This window comes from Pinus tabuliformis, chromosome 1_2, assembly GCF_031772625.1.
Source record: "Pinus tabuliformis cultivar Carrire ecotype Pingquan chromosome 1_2, CPIR1, whole genome shotgun sequence".
NCBI lineage: Eukaryota > Viridiplantae > Streptophyta > Pinopsida > Pinales > Pinaceae > Pinus > Pinus tabuliformis.
Window position 1 is genome coordinate 131,668,912 of NC_142298.1, and position 23,616 is coordinate 131,692,527.

At 38.3% G+C, this 23,616-nt stretch overlaps 1 pseudogene across 1 annotated transcript; it reads left to right on the forward strand.

Moving 5' to 3' along the window:
- The first annotated feature begins 3,398 nt into the window (after positions 1 to 3,398).
- On the forward strand, positions 3,399 to 23,050 carry LOC149204866 (kinesin-like protein NACK1; annotated as a pseudogene). The gene is made up of 6 exons (XR_016253019.1): positions 3,399 to 3,482; positions 20,255 to 20,323; positions 20,403 to 20,527; positions 20,759 to 21,106; positions 21,270 to 21,374; positions 21,469 to 23,050. The product of XR_016253019.1 is annotated as a kinesin-like protein NACK1 (transcript).
- The last annotated feature ends 566 nt before the right edge of the window (positions 23,051 to 23,616 follow it).

Here is a 23,616-nt window from a genome sequence, read left to right on the forward strand (position 1 = left end):
GAAAAGGTCATCCTTGTATTAGAAGGAAGTCTTCCACACATCAGAGGGTTCGATTAGTACTTGGTGATAATTGGACTTCAAGTTAATCTTGATAAAATATTTTCCCCCCTTGAGTTGGTCCAGAAGGTCATCAATCCGTGGGATTAGATACCCATTCCGGATAGTGATCTTATTTAGTTCCCGATAATCAATACAAAGTCTCCAGGTCTCGTCCTTCTTCTGTACCAACATGATTGGGCTCTCACGGTGTTTTGTAGAGTTCTTCTCGAAGGTGTAGAAAATAAACCACTTTACACTGTGGATGAAAAATAGCCTTAAGAGTAAAAATGGTTGTAAAACAGTGTGTATCTGTAGCAAATAATAGAAACAAAGGCTACCAAAGTCCTGATCTATGCAACATAAATAGTTAAACAGCAAAATGGAATAAGAAAATAACTGCAAATAACTCCAATAATCCAATGGAAACGAGATATAAAAAAATATGTTTTATTAGATGACACCTATGAAGGGAACAAGTAGTGTTACCAGTCCCCCTCTGTGGGATGGGTTCTTTCCTATCTTCAATGTCTTCAGCTTTGTAGATTCTCTCTCTTCTCTATAATGTGTAAACCCAGCAAACATAATGTTTGAGCTCAATGGGAACTCAAAAGAAAAAGGAAAATGGTGAGCGATAGTGATAATAATCAGAGTTGCAATAGTGAATGCAGGATCGATGCAACCTACCTAAATGCATGACAGAAATAAATACACGCAAATCAATGCGATATGATATGGGTAAAATTTCTCGAGGTAGAATGCATTGCGAGGATTAGGAAGAAGTTGGCCTTCGAAATCCTCTAAGAGATATGCCCCCTTACCCAAGTCCTTATGAATGATGTAAGTTCCTAGCCATAATGATGAGTGAGACAACAACAAAGGATACAATCAATATTGCGATGATAAAGGTCATCGTAGATGAGAAGATAGAGAGGGGCCTGGTATAAGATACGTCGTCGATCATCACAAGTAAGATGGGGGGAAAACTTCTGGGTTAGAAAATATGTGATGAAGTATGCACAATGGTGCATATCATCCCAAGGGTAGTCATGGCTTCCATGATGTCCTCATCAGAATGGCAGATGGGTGGACAGGAGGAATATTGACTACATGATGTGGCGACAGTACCTCACACATCATCCTAAGAAAGAAGGTTCACATACGCGTCATCTGAAATGATAGACAACGAGCTAGTAGATGGAATATCTACCGATGTTGAGATATGGGTTTCCGACGAGGGAGGTTCAACAAAATCGCGCGCGAGAACCTCAAAGAGGTTTTCCTGTGAAGATATCAAGGATGACAATAGTTAAAGGATATGGGCCATGGAGTCTGTCATATCGACATTGGAGGGAGGGATCATGATGGTGGGACCAGAGTCCCCATGTTCTAGTGCAGGAGTGGGACCAAAACTCACAAGAAGAGGGCTGACCCACTATGAGTGGCCTCGAACTCACAAACTACATGAAGGTATTCATGAAACTCGTCAATACAAGGACAATGATGGGTATAATGGTCATAGTTATCACACAAATCACAAGGGTGATTCATGTGTAACGATTTAATTTTTTTGTAGATTCAGGTAAGGTAACATGGACCACCGGGATGTTAGACTCAGGAAACATATGGTTGGCTATGAACTTGAGGTGAGGGAGCTTGGTAAAGTTATTGGTGGCATGCCCGATAACTTCACACAAAGCGCAACAAGGTGTCAACTTTGTAGGATTAGGGTTGGTTGTCGTTGTCGGGGGATCCTTCTCCTTAGGTTCCTTCCTCTTGGCTTTGCCCCCCTGTCTAGATTCTTACACAACAGGAGTGGGATCCTATTGAGGTTGCGGTGGAACTGGAGTAGAGGCAGGGGTTGTAGGGACCGGTTGAACCAGGGTCAAAGCATGATATGGTATGAGCTGACCATGCAGAGTTTTCGTTGGAGGATCAATGTACCATAATGGGATCCCTAAAGTCATATTAGGGAGACTCAACGAAGCCATAACAGGAACAGAAAAGATTCCAAGAGGAGGAAACAAGAAAGGTATATGTCCTGTAGGATAATGTCCCGACGGAATGGTTCTTGGATGGTTAAGACCTAGAGGAAGAGTTCTTGGTGAGAACAAAGGAGAGGCACCCACAAAAGGAGGAGGTCCTTGAGGGGTAGATCCTAATGGCTCGGCTGAAGTCACAACAACAGGGTGTTGCAGAATTGGTTGGACCAGAGGTGCCAGACTACTTTTGAGCAGCCCGCGATGCTTGTAATATGCAAACACTCGATGAGATGGGTTTAGATATGGGGGGGAGGACTAGGGAAAACACCCAACGTGGAGGAATCTTTGTAGACTGCAGGTGAAACACCAGTGAGAGGGGTGGCAGACTGCTTGCTATACATCAATGAGATAATGGACTCAGGGAAGGTCAAGGATGACAGCTCGTAGTACGTCAACTGATCAATAATGATGACCTTCCCTTCATGATAGTGACGATCTTCCCTTCATGGGGGAAACACATCTTGCGAAAAACCGCAGACGCAATGGTTGACATGGCATAAGTGTAACTATGATGCAATAGAATGTTTTAATCTAGAGGGGCATCGATAACCTCAATGTCTACAAAAACAGTTTTGTTTGCAAAAGTCACAAGATAATTGAGATACATGCCGAGAGCCTGGGAGGGGTGATCATCCCAAGCACACAAAGTAATGGTGGATGGGGACAGTTCAGGTGACTTGAGTTGCTTCCAAATGATAGAGGACATCACGCAAGTGGATGCACCTTCGTCAATAATGCATCGGGAGATGATGACATTACGGACTCAGACTAGTATCAGGAAGGCAACTGATGATGGTAATGGAGGATGTTCTGATGCATCAATAGGAAAGACAATCAAATGATTGTCTGAAAGATGTACTGCGCCCAAATCAGTTAGTAGAGCTTTCTTTTGAGAAGGGAACAACTAAAGGACCTCCAGCATCGACATGGCCGCAGGTGATTGCGCCAAGTCATCTACTATGATGTACATTTGGGCAACTCGGTTAGAAGCCGCATTACGGCATAATGGCCCTTTGGGGATCTTGGGAATTGACTCAACCTTGGGCTGAGGGATCTATAAAGGTCCATTTGATGTCGTAAGAGACTTAATAGACTCTTTGGTTTTGGGGTTAGTTGCAGATGAAGTTTATGGCTTGTCGTATTGAAGGGACCGAGTTTGCAAGTTGACATTGAAGGTGATGACCCTGTTAGAAATCATCATGAGAATATGGTAGTCACTAGGACCAAAAGGTTGGGGAGGGTGGGCTGCTTGACCTTTATAAGGTTGAGCAACAACAAATCCTTGTTGAGGGAAAGGATTCGTAAGCACGGCCGGTTGAAATGGCACATGATTTTGAGGTGGTTGTTGCATGGGCGGTTGACCTCTATAAGTTGCTTGGGATTCCCACATTTGGCGCATTTGAGGTAAGAGGGGACACTCATGAGTATAATGGCTATGTACACCACAACATGCACAAGGCTTGTTCGTATGAACAACCTTGGCTAGTTGTTGGTGTTAGGCTGTTTCCCTTAGGGTTTATTAGATTGATTACCCAGGTTATCCTAGTTACCTTGTTACCCTTCCCCTTATTATTTTTCTTCAAATTTTGGGGATTGGTCGCACTCTTTTGTGCACACACTTGATCCTTAGGGGGTGGTGTGTGCTAGGGCTGAGGATGCATGGGAGGTTGTTGCACTAATGCCTAAGGGGCTGGACTGCTCGTCGGTGCATACATGTAAGATGGCGGAGGGCAATGGTCTAGTAGACAGGTTGAGCACTAGCTAGCCGTGACATCTATTGATGTGGTTGGGTGAATGCATAAGATGTGCTTTGTCTTGAATACACGTTGTTGGTAGGGGGGATAAGTGTTGGAGGAACTGGTTCCCCCTGCTGATAGCCATAACTCTATTGAGTATACGACGAAGAATGTGAGATAGCTTCAATGATACTGTCAGCAGCGTGAGATGCCCCGGGTGCATTGGCACCACCAGGATGAAGGAGGTCTGGTATAATGGTATAGACATAACCGGATTGAGCATAAATCAAGTCATATCTTAAAGTGGTCTAGAGAGCCTCTTCCTTTGTCTAAGGAAAGTGAGTTGCAACATATTTGGTAATGGGCACTAAAAAATTCCTAAGAAACCAATTGAGGTAGACACATTGTTCGAAGGTAGGAGCATGACGCTCCTCCTTCTATGCCATTCTTGGACATGGTCGGAAAAACGGGTGGCATAGGACTGACACAATGTGGTCAAGAGCTCTGTACTATTGTCATATCTTATAGGTAATTGAAAATATGAAATGAATGCTTTAGCAAGTGTTGCAAAAGTGGAATGAGAAGTGGAAGACTGGTCAATGTACCACTTCGGAGCATCTTTAGTAAGCGTGCGTTGGAACAACCGAAGACGAATGAAGTCATCAGTGATGGAATTAGATGAATACCACATATGGAAGGAGCGAACGTGATTAGTGATGCCCTCTCCTGAATTACTCTCAAAATTTGGAATGTATGAGGGAAGCTTAGTCGGCATAGCTAGCTAACCAGCATCATGGTGTATGGGGTCGTTAATCAACTGGTTAAAATCCGGGAGACTTAACCCAGCCGTGAAAGGTAGAAAAGGAGTTGTCGGGATGGTTCCTATAATGGTTCCGCTATATGTGACTACCAAGATAGAACCGAAGCCACTACCATGTTGGTTTCCTGCACCTGCATTGGGTCCTGATATGATGACGTTAAGCGGTGAAGGAGGCTCGGAATCAGATGAGGAATCACATGAACCAAAATAAGAGTCGGTATGGGGAGTCAGGGTAGGACTAACTCGAACCCTGCGGAGAGGAGTAATACATCCAAGTAGATCCTAGGGATGAATACCTAAAAGCCTTCGTGACAAATGCCTTGGTGGCGCAATGGTTGCAAGACATAAGTGACATGGCGATGGTGAAGGGAGATAAACTAAATTTCTCTGTCTCTGTTGGGGAGATAAATTAATTAAGTTAAGTCTTGGCTTGGTGGTGTTAACCAAACACCCTTTGCTTAAGGTGTGCTTGTGTGTGAAAATATGTGTGTTTATTAATTAAGCCCAGATCGTGTTTGCAAAAAGAAAAAGAAAAAGATTGTTGAAATACTATAAATAAAATGAAATTAAAAATAGAAAATAAACATCAAATCAACTATCTAAACCCCACCCAAACTGGGTTTGCAAACACTGTGCTAGTTGGTGGCGAAATCAACTAAAAACACACTAAAATGGCCAAGAGATCTAAGCATCGGTGTGACTGAAATCAAATGACACTATGCTGTTGGAAAGTCACCAATCAAGGTTCAAGAGGAAAATTTGGATGGAAACAACCTATCTTTAAAGATCTGAAAAGGAAAGGTACAGATCTGAAATGTATGGCTGAAAGCTCTGCAAAAACTCAGACTTCTTACTCAGTTGAACTCCTCCTACAAAGGTGGAATCGTACTAGAAGCCTTGAGGGGGATAAATTCCATTTCGACAAGAAAAAAAGAGCAGATCAAGGCCTAAGAGGGCTAAGACAGTGGTCAACCAACCCAACAGAGTGCTCTCGGCAAAACCCAGAAAATGATCAGAAAATTTCCTGAAAACCCTAATATTTCAGGTACTGACCTATTTTGGGGAGATCACACTTTTGGGGCCAAAAAGTGCACTATATAGCTTTAGATCGCAAGTTTGGGGCTAAAAAGTCTGATTTCTTCTCCTCAGTTCTTAGGCGGCAAGTCATGGAAAAATTTGTCGTCTTTGGTGCGGTTGGTTACTATCACTTGCGGAAATAACCATAAAACTTTTGGAAGTTAGAAATTTGACTAATATAGGGTTAGAATTCTAATAAACAACATTAAGAGACTGAAAAAAGAAAAACCCTAAGCTGAAAATTGAAGGTCACCCAGGTTTCTGAATCATAATTAAAAACGCAGCAGAGTCGACATCTGTATCAGAATTAAAAACCCAGTGGAGTCGCCATCTATTATATAGAGTTCTTCTCGAAGGTGTACGAAAAGAAACCATTTTAGACTGTGGGTGACAAACAACCTTAACAATAAAAATGGTTATAAAACTATGTGGATCTGCAGCAAATGATAGAAACAAAACCTACCAAACTTTTGATCTATGCAACAGAATAGTTAAACAGCAAAATGGAATAAGAAAATAAGCGCAAATAACTCCAATAATCCAATGGAAACCAGATATAAAGAATATGTTTTATTAGATGACACCTGTGAAGGGAACAAATAATGTTACCAATCCCCCTCTGTGGGATGGGTTCTTGGCTATCCTCAATGTCTTCAGCTTTGTAGATTCTCTCTCTTCTCTACAATGTGTAAATCGAGCAAACAGAATATTTGAGCTCAATGGGAACTCGAAAGAAAAAGGAAAATGGTGAGCGACAGTGATAATATTCAGAGCTACAACAATGAGTGCGGCAATGAAAATTATCAAAAGTGAAGAATGGATGCAAAACCCTCCAATTTATAACAAAATATTGGGTTATTCTCGAATAATGGAAAAGAATAAAATATTATTAACCCAATTCTATAATTAACCATTTGGAATATTTTATTACATTTGGTTGGAGGGAAAAAATTATTTAAATTGGTTAAATACATTTATTTAGAAATAATAAATAATAAATTATTTATTTATCATCTCAAGGAATGTGGTTAAGGAATAATAAACAAATAATGATTTGTGTAAGTATTCCTAGAGGATTTAGTCAAACTTGATAAGAAATAATAACTAAATAATGATTAATTATTTATTCCTAGAGAAAAATAAGAAAAATAATGATTTATCTAATTATTTCTCATGGTTGGGCCAAATATGACAAGGAATATTAGTTAAACAATGGTTTAATTAATTATTCCTAGAAGATAATTAAATAAATAATGATTTATTTAATTATTATTCATGGGTTAAACTAGAAATAACATAACAAATGTGGTTTATTAAGTAATTTCTTATTGTGAAAGCAATTTTACTATGGTAAAATTGGCCCTACATGGTGTACTTTGATCCATCTAGTAGGTTATGTCTAGATGATCAATTTTTTGGTGATAACACACAGGGTGATAAACTTGGCCTGATGTGCCCTTCCTACAATAACTCATGAATCTACCTCTTGATTTCATCATTCCACATAACAAACCATCTATAGAGTTGTCCATTGGGTAGCAACACACCCAGGGTCAGGTCAATGGAGTGCTTGACGTGGCAGTATAGGGGTACTCATGTGGGTGAGGTGAAGATGTCCTTGTACTCCTCCAGGACCTTGTCCATCTATTGCTACTGTGCAAAGGAGCCCTATCTGGAGGTCGTGGATGTGGCCACAATCTTCTTCTTGCCCTGAGGGGGAATCGTAAGGAAGAAAAATTTCCTAGTTAGGGAAATGATCTTATTACATTACTTCACAGAGATCAAAGAGATGTGATAGGCAGTGCTACCTCCTATATCCTATATAACTTATTGCCCAAACTAATAATAACATTATGAGGACTAGAATCATAGATGACATGACACTTCCACAAGTATGGTTGGCCTTATAATACATCACAAACTTCAAGAGGAGCAACGTCACACAATACCTCATCTATGAAGGGTTTGAAGCTATAAGGAATGCGACACTGTTGGCTGACACGAAGATCTCATCCTTGGTGAAGCCACTTGATGGTGTACAACTGCGGGTGTGCTGTGATTGGTAGTCCCAACTGCTTCATGACCTCTGCTAAAATGATATTCTTTTAGCTCCCGCTGTCGACAATGAACTACAATAGTGAATCCTTCACCCACATCTATGAGTGGAAGAGACGCTTCCTGTCCTCTGAATCTTCGGGCTCAATATTTTGGATATTGGTGGTGGAAACAGTGGCACTGGGCTTCAGATAAATAGTTTGCTTCCCTTTCTCATTCCCCTCGTTAGGTTCTGACTCAGAGTCAGAACATGTATATGATTCAAAAGCCTTCATCTCAGCGACCAGTGACTACTCGGCTCGACACTCACTTATGTTGTGAGTGGGGATCTTATGGAACTCACTCTATTTTTTCGTGTCCTTGTTTGTCTTCGTGGTGTTGATTTTTTCTTGTTGCTTTGAAGGGTTATCCTAGGTTTCCATGCCCTGGCTTTGTCCTTTGTTCTATGGTCTGGGGTAACCTTTCCCTTACTTCGAATTCGCAAATCCAAGGTCTCGCTTCTTCTGTTTAAATTTCTGCTCAATCTTGATAGCGTATCGATAGGAGGTGTCAAGCGAGGAGATGTCCATTAAATCCATCTCGTATTGGATGTACTTGTGTAGACAACCGTGGTACTTAAGTACCAAATTCCGCTCAAAATCCTTGATACCCAACTTCATGAGAAGGGTATGAAAAATATTTTTTAAATTTGGCACGTCTTGGTCCCTTTCCTGCCACAACGTGGTCCACTTTATGTATTTATCTCCAGAGCTCCCTACAAGGGAATATTGATCCTTTATGGCATCTCGGAAAGAATTATAAGCGGGTGTGTATGAAAACAGTGAGGGTTCTCTCTCGTCCTTCTATTCATAGTAGGGTTCCCACTAGTCCTTAACATGGGGGGAAAGTAATATTTTCTTGATTGGAAAAAGAATGAATAGAAAAGTATCCTTCCAACAGATTTAACCATCTATCTATGGCATGTGAATCTATCTCAAATATGGGAATGTCAAATTTGGCTTGTACCTTAAAGGGAGTGGCACCTCCAGAGTGGTTGTTGGATGAAGATGTGTTGTCTGTGGGTAGTCACCGAAGGATTTGGACAAATTTTTCCATCATTGCATTCCTTTGTCGCTAGAGGGCTTCTTTATCAATATTTTGAAAGGATCTCATGCTCCCTTGTCTTTATTTTCTTCCACCATGGGAGGTTGTCGAGGTTTGCGAGGCTGGTCTTGCAAAGGTTCAACTAGTTCGATCCCTAACTCCTTATACCCTGACCTCATTAGGGACATGCAAATAAAAAAAAGAGAAAGAGCAGACCCCTTTGGTACCACTAATCTAGACTTATGTAGGTACGCAAGAAAATGCAGATATAAACATAAACGCATAGATTTAGTAGAAATAAAGCTTCATTTCATTAACATCAGAGAACTGAAATATGCTTACATATAGAATGGAAATAAACTAGCATGGGCGATGGTAGCTTATCTCTAAGAAGAGATGTGGCAGCTACATTTCTCTGAACTATGTTACAATGAGGCTCAAGGGCATTTTTATTATTGAAAAACAAAGAGAAACCCTAAATAACTAAAAAACTAACCCTAGGAGATGGAATTCCAAGATTTTGTGGGCCTTGGGGTTAGTTGGGCAGCCAACTTTCCGGGGTCATAACTTGGCCATATGATCTCTATTTGGCGCGTACGATACCTCACTAGAAATATCTCTTCAAGTACTACAGGATTTGCGGCAAGCCGTTGCCTATGGCTATAGACCTATGACAAACCTCAAAAAAACACAGTTTAAGGGGTGAAAACAACTTCAGAAGTTCAGCACCCAAAAACTTCTAAAAATAGTAAATGATTCTATAATTAAGGAAATTGATGAAACTAATTGGCGGTGTAGGTGGAATAGGCAGGTTGCCACCAATATCCACTTGAATCACTATTCTTGTTGGTCAAACCCTCACATAATCATTTCATGTGACTAATTGGTTTATATTTATTTTCATATATGGTTTTCTAAATATTTATCCATTGTATATATTTTTATTTATTTTTATGCCAATTAGAGGAAATTTTAACCTAAAAGTGACTTCCTAAGGAAAAGCAATAAAGTAATAGTTAAAATAATAAAATAAGAGTTATGAATTTTGGAGGGGAAAGAAGAAAGATATTTTTTTCAATTGTATTTTTGGCTTATCTCCTTATAGGTCAAGTGTAGACACTCATTCGATACAAAATTAATTTTACATCCAACGAGTACCCATTATGGATACTTTTGAGAAGACCCGCATTAATAAAAATTGAAGATACATTAGAAAGATGTGTTCAACGGGCTTTTTTTAATGTATTGCCAATTTTTATCAATGTGGGTCTTCTCAAAAGTATGTATAATCGGTACTCGTTAGATGTGGAATTTAATTCCGTATCGAATGAGTGTCTACACTTGAAATTTGAGTAAATTTATAAGTAGAAGCCAAAAATACAATTAAAAAATGTAGTTTTTCTTCTTTTCCCTCCAAAATATTTACATGTACCTCCTTTTAAATTTAAAGGGTTTTGATTGGTTTACATATTATGACATGAAAATTAAATGAAAATTTCATGGCCACTTTTAGGCTGAAATTTCTTCTAATTAGTATGGTTTGAATTTCCTTATTTGCGTATACTGGTTATGTGACTTCACGTGTAGACATATTTCTTATATTTTATTTAATATATATAAATCTCAACTAGGAAGTGTGCATCTCTAAAAGAATCAACATGATTCAGTTGTAAATATGTTAGTTTACTTGTATATATTGATGTTTTAATATTTCAACTTTGTTTTATCCTTTTAAATAACATTTTTTTATTATATTTGTATAAATTTGTTCTCATTGTAATTTTAAACTTTATTTGTTGGTCATGCTATGTTTCTTATGCTTAATTGAGGTTTAAAACCTCAACCATTCTAATTTAAGATTGTATATTTGGTATATTTTATTAATATATTTTTTTTACTTTCACAAATATAAAAAATATAAAATGAAAATTAAGCGATGCAAGGAATAATTAATATCTGAACTAATACCTTTTTAAATAATTTGAATATTTAATTATAAAGGGGAGGGTTCAGTTTAATTTTTCCTGCATGAATAAGCATTGTAACTTATCTATTTTAGGGTAGTTAGGGTTATGATAGTTGTTGTTTAGCTTGTCTTTCTTTCGTAAAAGTTGTAAGTTTCAGGACTGTTCCTCGAAAGATGCAACTTCTGACATAAATGGGATCACATGCTTCGAGACTTTTCCTTGTGAGTTGTGATTCTCTCGTCAAAGGCAATAGGTTTGATTTGCATCAGTCTTGGCGTGGACTCAACCCTACTCGTGTAGCTTTAAACATAAGGGCAAGTGCTCCCATCACTTCTCAAAACCACTGAGAAGTTAAAGGTGTTGGTGTCCAGAGTGGGCCATTTCGAAACATCAACATCTTTTGGCGATCAAGATTAGTTTTTGTCCTTTGTTTATCATTTCGTAAAGCATGCACATGTCTTTTCAGGTTTTGATTGATAGTTTTCCTTCACATATTTGCCCCACCTTTGTAGGTCATCCCTCAAAATATGCTCATAACCATGTTAATAAATTCATTGATTTTTTCAATCCACAAGGGTTCATGACTCTCATATTGCCTCTCGTCTATTTCATGTTACAATTTTTAGAGAGTCACAATATTAGTATCTTAACATTGTTGGTCGTGTTCTCTTTAAGAATTTAATTGAATATTTTCCCTATTTACCTATGTCCCGACACAGAAATTTGGTGTAATCTTTATGAAACTCTTCATGACCCTTTAACTTTCCAAAATACTCTCAGAGGATAAGAAGCAGTATAAGCTTCAAAGGGAGAATCATATTACTTCCTATGGATAGGAGTTCACATATCTTGAACCTACATCTCCCGGTTCATGCGAAGAGGTTACCCTTGATCCCTACCTAATTGACAAAAAACCTTATGTTTGTTGAAAATGCAGCAAGAAAATCTTAATTTATTTTTTCCTTGATTAAATTACGAGAAATTAAAATTTCAATTTCAATAGAATACTTTGACGTAGTTAACTAAGGTGACATGGCTCTTGTCACTTAGTTAACTCAATACATTCAAGTTGGAGACACTTGAGTTCAGTTCTACATGATTTATTGCTAATTTGTAGCAATCTATTTCAGTTAATTTGAGTCATTGTCAATGTAACTAGTTCTCACTCTTAGTAGAACTAGTGGAGGTTCTGTCAAGGTTGTGTAATTTTTTTCACATTAAGTGATCATCCAGTTAAACTGATCAACCACCCTAAATTAACTCATGCATGTAGAGAATTCGAGTTACCTAGTTGCGATGGAGATTCCAAGGCAGTACTATCAATTGTAGACTATTCTGAAGTGTACGGGTGGTGCATTCAATCAGAGGAGGGACCTAAAGGAATTGCACAATCAAGATGAGGGTATTTCCTAATTAATAGGGGCCTAATTCCTCAAGGAAAAACACAAGGAATTAGGAGCTTGGAAGGCCGATAAATTGGCTAAATATTAGCTTGAGTTAGTTTGTGAGGCAGTGAGATAGATTATACTAGTGCAGGGGTTGCTCAAGATTGAAAAAGCATTGTATTTCTTCTCTATTCTTTGAATAATGCAATACAATAGTAAGGGGTTTTGAGCAGTTGCTTTCCCCAAGATAAATCACGGTGTATGTATGTTGAATCATGATGCATGTTAATGATCTGTGTTCTTAATCATGATTTTATTTTTACAGATGAGTAGAGTAGCTTCAATTCTTGTGATATAGTAAATTTCATGAGCAATTTTGAATCTACACTTCAAATTTCCACATGGTATCAGAGCAAGAATCATAGTAGATAAGAGACTTTGAAGTTGTATTTGCAGGTGGATCGAATTTGCAGGATCGATTCTTCAGAGCTAGCAAGATGGATTTCGTTGGACTACGACTTGAGTATGCCCTTCAGGGTAGCTCAAATTATGTTACTTGGAAGGGCATAATGGAGGCAATGTTGGAAGATAATGGGTTGAAGGAATTCATAGATAATGATATCCTGAAGCCTCTAACATCTGATGCTCAAGATCTAGTAGAATGGAATAAGTGTGTAACAAAGGAAAGGAGGATCATATTGGATGGAGTTCGAGACCATATTTTCTCAAATATCCACGAGAAAGAGACTCCATATGTAATGTCGCAGGCCTTGATGTATTTGTTCCATAACAGTAGTGACCACAGGAAGCTGACACTGAAGGATAAGCTTTGGAATATCAAGATGCAAAATAACGACACAATACCATAGCACCTCAGTAGGTTCACACAATGTCGTGATGAACTTGGTCAAGTTGGTGTTATTTTAGCAGAGGATGATCTGGTAAGCCTACAACTTCTAGGCCTTCCCAAGAGCTAGCACAACTACCAATATTTGGTGAATGGGAGTGAGAAGCTACCAAATTGGGAATGCCTTTAGTCCGATTTGGTGCAGGAAGAAATAAGGCGGAATACCAGAGATGGGACCTCTTCCAAAGAAGAGGAAGAGGAATTTGCATTAGTGAGCAAGGGAAATAAGGCCAAAGGGAAGAATTCCCAAGGTGAGGCTCATTATAGCCAAGAGGGAAAGCAGACATACTTGTCCAAAATCAAGTGCTTTCACTGTCATGAATTCGGGCACTATGCCACGAAGTATCCATAGAAGAAGGAAAGTAGGAAAGAGCCTGCAGTAGCAGCAACAGGTGAAGCTTTGGCTTCACAGTTTGAGCTTGAATTCACTCTCATTGCATGCATGGAGAGCATTGTGAGAGGGAGCATGTGGTACCTTGATAGTGGTGTGTCATTCCACATGACGGGGAACAAAGAATTTTTCGATGAATTGGAGGAGAAATATCTCCAGATGAACATTGATTTTGGAGATGACAAAAGGTACAGTGACACCGGGATTGCTACTGTCACCTTTCAAAGGGAGATCCTCTCAAACTCAAGGATGTGATGTTTGTTCCGGGTCTAAAGAAGAATCTTGTCTCTGTAGCTGTGTTGGAAGACTGTGGCTACAATGTGATATTCAGCAAAGGGAAGGCTTTCTTGAGACACATTGCCACGGGACAGGTGAAGCAGATTAGGGTTCGAGTCAAGAACCTGTATGCACTTGAGGTAGAAGATGCATGCAAAGCCTTGGGGAGCAAGGCAGATTTGTTGGCTGAGAGGGAACATGTTATTACCTTTCAATATGCAGCCTCAGAAGAAGCATTAGGAAGATGTGGAGCAGCCACAAATGGAGAAGAAGACAAGAGGAAGAGTGGAGACATCGACTCAACTAGAGACCTCCAACAAGGGGAGAGTTCAAGCCAAGTGGGTAGAGGGATCACATGCAACTATACTTCCAAGAGTGAGGTGGGTTGATGTAGATCCTTAGTCCCAAAGTTGCAGAAATTTGGGAAAGTTTCATTTAGGTGTTCTCCCCATGGATCATTACCTTGCTACGGGGGCCCACAATATTTAGTAGCAAGAGGATAAATTCCAAGAAGATACTAAGGAGTGCAGAGGAGTGTTGACAATAGAGCAGGAGGCTCAGTAGCAAAGTTAGCGGTAGCACAGTTTTCCCAGTAGACATTTGCAGACATAGTTGATTCAGTTTGTCTTTTTTATGCTTCTTAGTTGCAGATGTTGCAGTAGCAGCAACAACGGTGAGAGGTGTTGCATGCAATACATTCGAAAGGTGCTAAACCGGGGTAGATATGAATCCCTTTCTTGTCAAGAGGGAGTATAAAATTTGCAGCAAGAAAATCCTAATTTAACTAATTGGGAGAAATTCGAATTTCAATTTCAGCAGAATACTAGGAGGTAGTTAACTAAGGTAACATAGCTCTTGTCACATAGTCAACTCAGTAAATTCGAGTTCGAAACACTTGAGTTCAGTTATACATGATTGATTGCTAATTTGTAGCAATCTATTTCAGTTAATTTGAGTTATTGTCAATGTAACTAGTTCTCACTATTAGTAGAACTAGTGGACATTCATTCAAGGGTGTGTAACTTTTTCCACACTGAGTGGTCATCTAGTTAAACTGATCAATCAACCTAAATTAACTCATGCATGCAGATCATTCGAGTTACCCAGTGGAGATGGATATTCTAAGGTAGTGTATTATCAGTTGTAGACTATTTTGAAGTGTACATGTGGTGCATGCAGTCAGAGGAAGAACCTAAAGGAATTGTGCAATCGAGATGAGGGAATTTCCTAATTAATAGGGGCCTAATTCCTCAATGAAAAATGCAAGGAATTAGGAGCTTGGAAGGGTAAGAAATTGGCTAAGTATTGGCTTGAGTCTGTCTGTGAGGCAATGAAATAGATTATACTAGTGCAGGGGTTGCTCAGGCTTGAGCAAGCATTGTATTTCTTCTCTATTCTTTGATTAATGCAATACAAATAGTAAGGGGTTTTGAGCAGTTGCTTTCCCCTAGATAAATCTGTGTATGTGTGTTGAATCCTGATGCATGCTAATGATTTATGTTCTCGATCGTGATTTTCTTTCTGCAGATGAGTAGAGTAGCTTCAAGTCTTGTGATCTAGTAAATTTCATTAGCGCTTTTGAATCTACACATTAAATTTCTACAATGTCGTATATTCCCATTTAATGACTTGATCTTTAAAAAAGATCCTAAATTTTATGCATGCAATGATAGCCATGAACCTCAAACTAATTTTGACCTCCTTTACTCCATAAATAATGTAGTTTATGATGATTATGATGAAGATAGGTCGAATCTTGATTTTGGTGATAACATCCTTGATTTGCATGATGAGCTATTCTTTGGGGATATTGATACGGAGATTTTTATCTTCGTTCTTGGGGATTCCTTGTCTATTGGTTTGATTGAACTTGAAAGATTTGAATACGATGGATTTCCTTTTGTAAGTCTTGGGCTTATTTTGCATGAAAGTTTTTGTAAGCACATAGTTGTTGGTTGGCACATCGTGCAAGATGGCCAACAATACTTATGTTTTGTTGTCATTACCATTTCCATGCATGCTTGTTGGTTGGAATGGCAATTTTTCTTTTCTTATTATCACCCAGCAAGCCATGAATCTTGCATGTAAGACTCTAAACTCTTTCCTCTACGCTAAGTTTCATTCTGTGTGAATGCTATGTCTTGAAGACTTAACTTTGTGCATAAATAAAATCTTAAAAAAGTCACAAAAACACAATTTTTTTTATTTATTTTTCTTTCTATATTTTTGAGCTTCGTTTTTCTTTCGTTTTTCCATTTTTCTTTTCTTTTATGTTATGGTTATCAATATGATATTTGCAATTTTTATTGCTTTCTCTCTATGTCTTCAATTTTTGAATAAGCTTCGTTGCTTCTTATTTTGCTTGCTTTTTATTGTTTTGAAGAAAGGTGTATCTCAATTAGTTTGAGTGTATCAAAAGTGAATAGGGGAACATATTTTTGCATTATTTATCACTAAATTACTGGTTTTCATGAGAACAAGAGATACAGGAAAATTTGTAAACACATCCCATGCTTATCCTTAAATAGCCTTCGTGATCTAATTTTGGCTCGCTCATATGGAGGCACTTGACTGAAGGCAATTTTCGTCTTGCTTGCTCACTACTTTGCTTTCCCCTTCTCTCTTTGCGTCTTGAGAGAACTGCCATGCCCATGTGCGAACCCTTAAAGCCTTGTCTTCTTTCGCATTGATGATCTTTTGCCCTTGTTGTGACATGTCATGTTTTGGCCATCTTACTCCATCTTTTCTACATTGTTGGTTCATCGGTTTGGTGACTTTGATTTTTTGGTTGGTAGATGTTAATGACAGTTTCATCAATGTTTCTCACTTGGGATGGAATAAAGATCGCTTACCTTAGCACATGCAAATTTTATGCCTCAATTATGCCTATATCTCTTAGTTCTGTTTATGGACATAATATGCATGGTCTGTAAGTATTTATATGATAAAAAAAAATAACTTCATTCTTTCTCTAAACCAAACCGACAAAAAAAACCCTTGCTTTAAAAAAAATTACACCAAGTTGCAATGCAAAGCCTTGGACCCTTACACTTATTTTTATCAAACTACAAGCAGGTTGTTAATAAAAATTTCATGCAAAGCCTTGGACCCTTACACTTTTTTTTATCAAATTGCAAGTGGATTGTTATTAAAAATTGGATCCTTACACTTATTTTTATCAAATTACAAGCGGGTTGTTACTAAAAATTGGACCCTTACACTTTTTTTTATCAAACTACAAGCGAGTTGTTATTAAAAATTTCAAAATTACACTAAGTTGCAATGCAAAGCCTTGGACCCTTACACTTATTTTTATCAAACTACAAGCAAGTTGTTATTAAAAATTTCATGCAAAGCCCTGGACCCTTACACTTATTTTTATCAAACTACAAGCGGGTTGTTATTAAAAATTGGATCCTTACACTTATTTTTATCAAACTACAAGGGGGTTGTTATTAAAAATTGGACCCTTACACTTATTTTTATCAAACTACAAGCGGGTTGTTATTAAAAATTTCAAAATTACACCAAGTTACAATGCAAAGCCTTGGACCCTTACACTTATTTTTATCAAACTACAAGCGGGTTGTTGTTAAAAATTTCATGCAAAGTCCTAGACCCTTACACTTATTTTTATCAAACTACAAGCGAGTTGTTATTAAAAATTAAATCTTACACTTATTTTTATCAAACTACAAGCAAGTTGTTATTAAAATTAAACCCTTACATTTATTTTTATCAAACTACAAACAAGTTGTTATTAAAAATTTCATTTCGCAACCCTCTTCATCCTTATCAAAATCAAAGTCCTTTTAATACCAATTATTACCAAAATCCACAACCATGGCCTCTTTTATGCAGACTATTCTTAAAGTTCCTTTTGATACCAATTATTACCAAAAATCCACAACCATGGGCCCTTTTATGCAAACTATTCTTAAAGTTCGACATATATCAACCAAAAAGGATCGCATTATCAAAAATCCCTAATGTTATATAACAATTTCAGCATACAAATTAGGCTCATAAATCATCAAAGGGTGCTACATCCTTAAACTGAATTTGTGCTAACAATGGTATATATATCAATTATTATATCAACCCACGACATATGTGGGATATGAAAAAAATGACGTTATGAAAAAAATAGGGTCTTAGATATAAAGGTTGACTATGGAGGAAGCAAATTCCGTCAAGCCATACCCTATGCAAGATTCGAAACAAAATTTCAAGTCAAGGTCCCATCACCATCAACAATGCAATTGTGGTGGCGTACACGTATGCAAGCATTTGATCCAATAGCAGGACATCAACATAAATACGTTACTGTCATTGAACGAAGAGGGTATTGACACTGACCACACATCGAGTTGCTACCATATCCATGTTGAATGGGCATACACGTAAATATCCATAAACAACAATTCACCAATCTCGGCCTTCATTATCACAAAGATTTAATGCATATCCAGAATCGGTAAGACCCACCAAAAGGATCCTCATATCGCTTAATGAGTTAAGTATGACCGCCACACATTAATGATGTATTGCGTGGCCCACACATGTCGGATATATGATTAACATTTTAAAATATTTTTTTTTTTTTTTTTTTATATATGATGCTGCAAGCAAAGGCATAATTGTGGACACCTTGTCATATTGAATTGCAAAGGCTGAGTTCATAATACACACTGAACAATACATATTCATGACAAAATCGATGAGGTTTCCCAAATTTTGTATGCAAATTCAAGTATCATTAGACAATACATATGCATGGCAAAATGAATGAGGTTTCTCAAATTTTGTATGCAAATTCAACTATCATGAGAGCGGGTCGATTTATAGCCCAGTTATCTAGATAAATTAGCATCCACATGTGAAACATATATAAGACATCAATCGTTTTTTATTACTCTGGAAAACACAAGCTATAACTTGCTATTACATCACTGCAATGTTCCTTCGCCCTTATTTTCAATCTAATTCTTTTTTAATCCCTTGGATAAGTACCACAAGATTACACAGGATTCTATTTTTTATTAGATGGATGGAAAATTTCCCTTATAAACTTACCTAACTTACCCATGTGGGGTAGGAAATTCACTAAGGAAAGGTGGCATATGGGGATCGAAAAATCCCATTAGAAACCTAGTCTACCTAGTCTATATGGGTGGGAAATTCCCAAAGGTGGCATTGTCAAAGCAGTAAATGAACTACTTAAAGGGGGAGGGACGAGCAATGAAATATAAAAAGTGAATGATAGATGGGTAAGTCCAGCGTAGTCAGGACCTTATCGCCTATTATGCCTACCCATAACCTAGAGAGTGATTGAAGAGCTTAACTCCTAGACTTACGTTTTTGACCAGCAGGAAGATAGGTAAAAGAACTTGAAGTCCCAATTCCCACCTTCAAGTCCCTAACACCATCAAGTCCCTAATGAGGCAGGTGCACTCTTACATGCATTGTAGGCAAGCCTCCTCATTAGTCAATCAATCCGAAGGGAATTCAATCAATCCAAAGGGAGAAGGAATTGACTGGGTAAGAATGCAACTGTGAACTTTAAAGGTAGTATGGTGGTCATGTTACGTCAACTGAGTACAAATTCGATAGTCTTACAGGATATGATTTTCCTTTTATTGAGTGATGGTCTTACAGGGTATGATTTTCCTTAAGTTGTTGGTCCACTGAAACTGACTTTGATCCACCATCTTTTATTTATGCACATACCATTTGTCTGCGGAACCTTGTACTGAGAAATTTTGAAGCAATAAAAGACTATTCTTGCTGGTCAAAGCCTTGCCTAATCATTTCATACAGCGTCTTGGTTTTTGTGTATTTTCATATATGGTTTTCTAAACATTTATTCACTGTATATATTTTTGTTTATTTTTATGTGTGGTTTGGATTTCCTTATTTGAATAGACTGGTCCCATGGCTTCAAGGGCAGAATATTTCTTATGTTTTATTTTCTATATATATAAATCTCAACTAGGAAGCATACATCTATGAAAGAATCAATGTGAGTCAGTTATACATAAGTCAGTTTAATTGTATGTAATGATGTTTTAATATTTCCGCTTCATTTTATCTTTTTCCATTCACACTTTTTACTCCCAATCGGTTTTACCGAGACACTCAAACCAATGATTGGTTTTCCATTTTAATCAAAGTTTGTTTATATTAATTAAATATTTGTTTTTTAACACGAGCGAAATCAAATAAGATTAAGTCATTAAATTTTTTTATTTTAAATATATATTTTTAAGTGTCTAGAGAACGAGACTGCCGTGTCAAAATTGTGGTTTGCATGAGAACCATACTTGACGATTGTTGACAACAGCAAGGACAGGTACGGGCGGCTAATTTATTGATCTTGGAGGGTATTACCTGTTCATGGTCCTGGTGATCATGCTATCTGTTGTTTCCCTATGCCTTTATGCTGAGCATCGTTGTCTGAATTCTGTTCTCTTCTATAGACAATTGAAAGCTCTGTTCGAGAAACACGACCAGAAGACAACACCTCGAGCTCTTTAGTCGCGAGTTTGGTATGCTTACTATTCCTCTATTCGTATGAATCTTCATGTATGTCTTAGTTTAGTAAATGAAGCTGACAATTTTGTACAGAACCTTGTTGATCTTGCAGGGAGTGAGCGCGCATCTCAATCTCTTTCAGCAGGAGTTAGATTGAAGGAAGGTTGCCATATTAATCGCAGCTTGCTTACCCTGGGCACTGTGATCAGGAAGCTCAGGTCTGTTTCTACCCTTTCCTCTTCTGTTTTCAGTGTTGACGTTCGACATCATTCTGTATAATATTAGGTTCCAATTTCCGTCAAAAAAAAAATTCAGACATCAAGGATGAAGAACACTGGCATTATCTATGTTTCTGAAAATATTATGAATTGTTGACACTATTTATGGCTTCAAAGTCAGACGTTCTTCTGGTTTGTATTGATCAAATTTGTCAACTACTTTTGTTACAGTGGAAACAATAAAACTAGGAATGGTCACATTCCATACCGAGATTCTAAACTCACCCGAATTCTTCAACATGCATTGGGACAGCAATGATATGTACGTTGAGTCCTGCACGGAGCCATGTTGAACAGTCACGGAATACTCTCTTCTTTGCTAGCTGTGCAAAGGAAGTTGCGACTAGTGCACATGTCAATATAGTTATGTCAGACAAGGCATTATTGAAGCACTTGCAAAAAGAAGTGGCCAGGCTTGAAAATGAATTACGAGCCCCTGGGCACTCCGCTCCTGGGAACTCTGCTCCCTCTCAGTACACTGAGGCTTTGTTGAAGGAGAAAGATCTCCAGATTCAGAAGGTCTTCTTACATTGTTCATTAATTATTCTGTGATGTTCACCATGTTTACTGTAAACCTAGCTAATCTACACTCTTTATTTGAACTAGTCAACTCTGTATCCGTGTGGATAAAATTCAGTGATTCTTGCTCTGATGAGGGGTTTGATGTCGCCTAATATTCTAGATGGCCTAAGAGATCAAGAAGCTGACTCAACAAAGAGATGCTGCACAAAGCCAATTTGAGGACCTGCTTCGGAGCATTGCTAGCAGTCAAGGGTCAAGAAGATGGGTAACTAGTTTTTTTCATCTCTTGAGCTAGATGTAAGTTGTTCTCAGCCATTTTCAGGGATGCAAAACTTATTTCTATTTCTCTTTTTTTGCAGTACTCAATTAATCCCAGTCACACTCTTGCTCGGAAAATAAACTCTTATGAAGATGAATGTGCAGTGTCGGATGTGTCCAGCACAGGGCATGATATGGGTTCAGATGACTTGCAATTTCCTAAACTGCATAACTCTGACAACGGAACAGTGAGTCAGACAAGCAGTGAAATTTTTTATCAGCAAAGCATTCAAAAACATCAAGAAGAAGCTCTTTTACAGTCAGAAGAATTTCAACAATCCTCAGCCTCCACACCCGAGAAGCATCCTGTTAGGGAGTCCACCTCAAATCCCCTACTGTTGGTTCAAGAAATTAGAAAGTTGGAGTATCTGCAGGAGGATCTTGGTAAGGATGCTAGTAGAGCTTTGGCAGCCCTTCAGAAAGAAGTCCAGTGCCTTGATATCGCTCAATCAGGTAAACCCAAGAATGATACAGCATCATCTGTGACAGAGTTTAGAGGAGAAATTCGAGCGTTGTGTTCAAAGGAAGAAAATTCAAGCCCAGAAGAAACTGCTTCGAGAAGCCTAGTAGATACAACGCTCAAGGAAGAGATTTCAAGACTGAATGGCTTAGGGGATCTCCACAAATTAACTAATACTGATGCAACAATTGCTGCATTGGAAGAGCAGCTTCAGAATGTGCAACAATCCATTGAAAATCTTGTACTTCCTATTTAATTAGATTCCTCTGGCTCATATTAAATTGGGCTTATTTAAGATGGCTCTCTAACTTCCAGTTCATGGAAATCGCCACCTGAGTGTAAATGAACCAAAACTTCTGTTGATTAGAGATCCGCTCAGAGATCTGGAAACCCTGCGTAAAAGCTGTTTATTTTGTCAGTTCATACAAAATTAAATTCTGAGCATTAGTATACGAAGGTGTTGCAAAGGTATTCGATTCCTTTGGGAAACGAAATCCATTCTGAGACCAACTTGAGATGTGATTGAGCGCATTGCTAAATCGAGGATGGACTGATTTGGTACCGTAGGAACTAGTCTATGTTCCGAGTCAGGTTTGAAATGGGGGTTTGATCGGAGGTTTGCATAGAAGTTCTGTTCTGGACTTCTCTGATCTATTCGCACCAGAGACAAGTGTGGTGTAGAGTTACGATCCAGCTCAGTTTTGGGTTCCTCAGATGCATTAGCATTTGAAGTAAGGCGTGGCAGAGAAATTTTATACGAAAACCATCACTCATTTGACCAGACCGACCAGACCGCATTATATTTCTGTTAATCCTGATTTCATCGACCTGGGCGGACTGGTGGAGCAGAGAGCATTACGAGTGTCAGTGATGGAGTGCTTCCCATTTCATCAATCAGTTGAAGAGGTGATGAAGGAATCCGATCTTTCATCGGCGGATATCATTAGCTCTAGCAAAGATTGCAGGATACATAGAATTCAAGAGAAGATCAGTCATCCAAACTTGTACAATCACCTTCCTCCTGGCCTTTGGAATTTGAGAAACAGAGAATGCAAATAATTGAACTCTGGGACAACTGCTACGTCTCCTTAGTTCACAGAACTCATTTTTTCCTACTATTCAAAGGTGATCCTTCAGATGCAATATACATGGAGGTAGAAAGCGGTGGTTTTTCTTATCCAAGAAAATAAAAAACTGTAATTTAAATTCAGTGTTCTGCTATTTTTCAAGTTGTGAGATTCATGTTTCAATAAACTGATTGATTTTATCCTCAGTGAAACATGAAGGGACTGCAAAACTAAATTTTAAAACTAAAGCTACTAACCCCATTGAATTCTCTCTGTAATAGTGATGGTTGAAGCCTCCCCGTTCTTGGATCTCTGAGCAAAACAAGATGGCAAGGACGCGCAAAGCTATGCTACATCAGAGAGCTTTACAAGCCCAAACATCTATGGGCCAGAACGATATCAACGTATTAATACCAATATGGATGCCAATTATTCTAACTTCGGCCCTGGAATAATCCCTCATATGTTCGAGCAAAATTGTGGCTTAACAATTACTGAATCCAGTTCAAGTTCAGAACCGGCTACATTCTGGTTAAATCCTCAATCAGTCCAGCTTAATCGGGAAGTGTTTGACCACAGTTCCTGTCTGAGGAAGCTTCCCCAGAGGCATGAACAAATTCTGGTTGATCATCGTTCAAACAACTGCATGAGTACTATCAATA